Raw genomic sequence first — 5,751 nt, forward strand, 5'->3', positions numbered from 1 at the left:
TTAATATACAGTTGTTTTAATTTAACACAAATATGTGGCGAAACTTCACACTCGATGCTGAAAATACTAGTGAAGGACCAACTTTCGTTTTCATCAAGATTCAAGTATCATGGTAATGAAATCATGTACTGCGAAAAAACATTAATCAGTGACAAAAGGCATAAAGCTTTTGTTTAATGTCGTCGAGGCAAATGTATTCTTTCTGTTAAATAGGAATGTTTCACGTACCACGTGGTACCCAATAACGTTTGTGCGGTACTGGTATCTCCAATGGCGATGGAACGCCACTCTTTGTTATCTTCCCACTGAAACGATGTTAGTGCGGGACATCATGATCATCATTCAACGTCATTCCATCACCAATAGATACAGTAGTCCCGCATAAACGTTATCGGGTATCACATGGTACGTGAAATATTCCCATTCATCTTTGCAAATTTGTAAACGTGAAATTTATAGCAAGAAATTCCGGATAAACTTACATGAAAACATCAATTTTACTATCCAATTGGAATCTTATGAAATACTGTGTTTACCTAACTGGGAGCCCAACCTGTGTCGAGTTTGCATACATGAGCAAGACGATAAAAATAGGTTTAAAAAACACTTAGAGCAGCAAGACATATGTAATTAATTACTACATGTAAAATACAGCAATATATTACCATGGTAACTTCAAAATGTTAAATTTTGGTCAAATCATACTAATTTGAACACTCCCAAAAAACTGTATGACATTGTTTTTTTTTGTGTGTTTTTTTTTTATAAAATCGCAAGTGATCTTGTCCTAGACCTAGACAATCAAAACTGGTACTTCATGGAACAAAATTGAAATACAGTACATCACAACATGGATCTTGGAATCAGTTACGTCTAAGAATTAGGATGATTGCCATTTTACAGAATATTAATCTAAACTAAAGCTCAAGAGGCTTTTGGCTTTGGGTCTATAGACATTGTTCTCTCTCTGACACAGTATTACACATACATTGTATATAGAGAGAAAAGGTCTATAGAGCCAAACGCCTGTGGCTAGGGTATTTTCCAATTTTACCACAAAGTCACAGACTAATTTGATTCCCAGACCCCAATATAGGGTACTATACATGATGTAATGATAGGAGCTAGTCAAGACCTAGGTAATTCAAATACATTGTATGTTTTTTTTTTGCAACATTTTCTTCAGAAGAGAGAAGCCGCCAGTCAAGAGATTGCCTTGGTTATCAAACTTGAGAAAGAGATGGTGTCGTAACACAGGTGGTGGTCATGCCTCTGTGATTCAGAAATAAAGATTAGAAATCTTTATAGTGATACGGATATGTGTATTGGTCAAACATTCAAATCTTTATTTCTGAGTCATAGGACCTTGCCTACCGCCTGTGGGTCGTGATATGTGATATCTCGTCCGAAGTATATACCCGGCAAGGCAAGCTGCATTGATAAGTACTAGAATTCAAAATTCATAAAGACATGCCCAAATTCTGCATGCAAACAGGAATTTTGGACATGTTGAAGTCTGATTATTGTACTCTCCATGTTGGGTATTGAGTGGTGGAGTGCATTTCTTAATGACTATATTAATCTATATTACTACGAATCTTTTAATTATTAAAAAGTACCTGATGGAGACAGGTTTATCCAAAATGGTATCACGTATATGGGTTAGATATGTTTCTTGTTGCCTTCAAATAACTGAATTAAAAGACATCTCCACCACCAGATTTGTCAGCAACCCGCCTTTACTCCAATGCCATCACTTGCGATAACAGCAATTGAGTATAAGCTCCTGGTCTCTTGCGAATCATTGCTTCAATGGACTAAAGCATAGTCACATGCAGGAAGGAATACAAAAGACACCATGCTCCTTCATTGAGATGACTGGTATACTACGTAGTTGCAATATACTACATTTCAGGAGCACAAAAAAGAACATAATAGGAATACTTAAGTAGAGGAAGCCATCCAAATATTGGATGACAGATCACATTTGTCTTCTCTAAACTCATTCAACTTCTGGATTTGAGACTTGTACACGTCAGGCACACTTCTTAAACCACCAACCTTTATCTGAGAAGACGATGACCTTCAACTAGACGAAAGTCACATCACAGATACACTAGAGACCGATCTACAAATTGTAATGTATCTTCTGTGCAACATTACTAAGAAGACAGATACTACCTCCTGCTTTAATGCACTACACTGTAGGACATCATCCATTTACTGCGTTGATGTCTTCTTGATTTATTAGATGTTCACCCTCGGAAACTCCACTACGCTCCGTTCAAAAGGTAGTGTAGCTAAGCCGATTACGTGGTAACCAGCGATGTTGGATACTCAGCTCATCTGATACCATTGGATGATTGAAAGAATTTATGGACAAAACGTTGCTAATTGACAAATTCAGAACCCAAAAATACATGTTGCATGGCACTGACGAATCGACGATAACAAGACAACATATATATATAGACGAAAACAAGACAACATATATATATATATATATAGACGAATCGACGATAACAAGACAACAAATATAATGTATGTCGATTCTTGTATGTTGCAACTCTCTTTTAGTTGTAACATACAAATTGTATTGTGTTTTAACGAACAGAATGCATATGGTTACCCTCTCAACTAGAGCCCATATCACAAGAGGGATTTCTATCTCAAATACAGCAGTCGACAGAAGATGGTAGTTTCTATCTTTTAGCCACTAGCAGGTATTATAGACCGTCTGCTAGAAGAAGCAACATAGAATATATCATTTTAATTAGATTGTTTTTGTCTAATACTTAACATTATTTAACCATCTGACATCTGACACACGAAAAGTCAGTCCAATATAGGCCTGCTGATAAGTTAATATAATAGTTATATGTGCCATAACTGGGCAAAAACTATGCCATTGTTCAATTTTGCTACATATAGAAATGAAAATCAAATCCTTAGCTAAAAGGTACATTATCATTTTATTTATCACAAATCCACATTGAATAAAGAACAGCTTGGTAAGATGAAGGACTTTGAATGGCCCCAGGAATACACTGGCACAATGTTGTATAATATTGATGACTATCAGTCACCCACTTAGAAGATGTTGTAGCACTATTGTCTACATTGGATTTGAAACAATAATAAAATTTTAAAAAGATTAATTGGCACGTGAGTGTAGAGTATCTTAAACATTTTTTAAAAACATATGTGATGCATACTTATTTTCCATTGCGATTTTTCATGATCGGAGTTCTCGAAAATTAATTGCCTCTTAATATTTCAATGCAATAAAAACAATTCATTTTCAATACTGTAATTAAGAACTCGCAATATCATATACATAATGGTACATAATACAATAAGTGAAAACACATGTACACTTACAGAACTTGTTAAGTAAATGTGATCAGATTTAGAACACTGACAGAACTTGTTAAGTAAATGTGATCAGATTTAGGATCCTGACAGAACTTGTTAAGTAAATGTGATCAGATTTAGGACACTGACAGAACTTGTTAAGTAAATGTGATCAGATTTAGGACACTGACAGAACTTGTTAAGTAAATGTGATCAGATTTAGAACACTGACAGAACTTGTTAAGTAAATGTGATCAGATTTAGGATCCTGACAGAACTTGTTAAGTAAATGTGATCAGATTTAGGACACTGACAGAACTTGGTAAGTTAATGTGATCAGACTTAGGACACTAACAGAACTTGTTAAGTAAATGTGATCAGATTTAGGACACTAACAGAACTTGTTAAGTAAATGTGATCAGATTTAGGACACTGACAGAACTTGTTAAGTAAATGTGATCAGATTTAGGACACTGACAGAACTTGTTAAGTAAATGTGATCAGATTTAGAACACTGACAGAACTTGTTAAGTAAATGTGATCAGATTTAGGACACTAACAGAACTTGTTAAGTAAATGTGATCAGATTTAGGACACTGACAGAACTTGTTAAGTAAATGTGATCAGATTTAGGACACTAACAGAACTTGTTAAGTAAATGTGATCAGATTTAGGACACTGACAGAACTTGTTAAGTAAATGTGATCAGATTTAGGACACTGACAGAACTTGTTAAGTAAATGTGATCAGATTTAGGACACTGACAGAACTTGTTAAGTAAATGTGATCAGATTTAGAAACACTGACAGAACTTGTTAAGTAAATGTGATCAGACTTAGGACACTAACAGAACTTGTTAAGTAAATGTGATCAGATTTAGAACACTGACAGAACTTGTTAAGTTAATGTGATCAGACTTAGGACACTAACAGAACTTGTTAAGTAAATGTGATCAGATTTAGGACACTGACAGAACTTGTTAAGTAAATGTGATCAGATTTAGGACACTGACAGAACTTGTTAAGTAAATGTGATCAGATTTAGGACACTAACAGAACTTGTTAAGTAAATGTGATCAGATTTAGGACACTGACAGAACTTGTTAAGTAAATGTGATCAGATTTAGAACACTGACAGAACTTGTTAAGTAAATGTGATCAGATTTAGGACACTAACAGAACTTGTTAAGTAAATGTGATCAGATTTAGGACACTGACAGAACTTGTTAAGTAAATGTGATCAGATTTAGGACACTAACAGAACTTGTTAAGTAAATGTGATCAGATTTAGAACACTGACAGAACTTGTTAAGTAAATGTGATCAGATTTAGGACACTAACAGAACTTGTTAAGTAAATGTGATCAGATTTAGAACACTGACAGAACTTGTTAAGTAAATGTGATCAGACTTAGGACACTAACAGAACTTGTTAAGTAAATGTGATCAGATTTAGAACACTGACAGAACTTGTTAAGTAAATGTGATCAGACTTAGGACACTAACAGAACTTGTTAAGTAAATGTGATCAGACTTAGGACACTGACAGAACTTGGTAAGTTAATGTGATCAGACTTAGGACACTAACAGAACTTGTTAAGTAAATGTGATCAGATTTAGGACACTAACAGAACTTGTTAAGTAAATGTGATCAGATTTAGGACACTGACAGAACTTGTTAAGTAAATGTGATCAGATTTAGGACACTGACAGAACTTGTTAAGTAAATGTGATCAGATTTAGAACACTGACAGAACTTGTTAAGTAAATGTGATCAGATTTAGGACACTAACAGAACTTGTTAAGTAAATGTGATCAGATTTAGGACACTGACAGAACTTGTTAAGTAAATGTGATCAGATTTAGGACACTTACAGAACTTGTTAAGTAAATGTGATCAGATTTAGGACACTGACAGAACTTGTTAAGTAAATGTGATCAGATTTAGGATCCTGACAGAACTTGTTAAGTAAATGTGATCAGATTTAGGACACTGACAGAACTTGTTAAGTAAATGTGATCAGATTTAGAACACTGACAGAACTTGTTAAGTAAATGTGATCAGACTTAGGACACTAACAGAACTTGTTAAGTAAATGTGATCAGATTTAGAACACTGACAGAACTTGTTAAGTTAATGTGATCAGACTTAGGACACTAACAGAACTTGTTAAGTAAATGTGATCAGACTTAGGACACTAACAGAACTTGTTAAGTAAATGTGATCAGATTTAGAACACTGACAGAACTTGTTAAGTAAATGTGATCAGATTTAGGACACTGACAGAACTTGTTAAGTAAATGTGATCAGACTTAGGACACTAACAGAACTTGTTAAGTAAATGTGATCAGATTTAGAAACACTGACAGAACTTGTTAAGTAAATGTGATCAGATTTA

Source organism: Argopecten irradians, chromosome 9, assembly GCF_041381155.1.
Source record: "Argopecten irradians isolate NY chromosome 9, Ai_NY, whole genome shotgun sequence".
Classification (NCBI taxonomy): domain Eukaryota; kingdom Metazoa; phylum Mollusca; class Bivalvia; order Pectinida; family Pectinidae; genus Argopecten; species Argopecten irradians.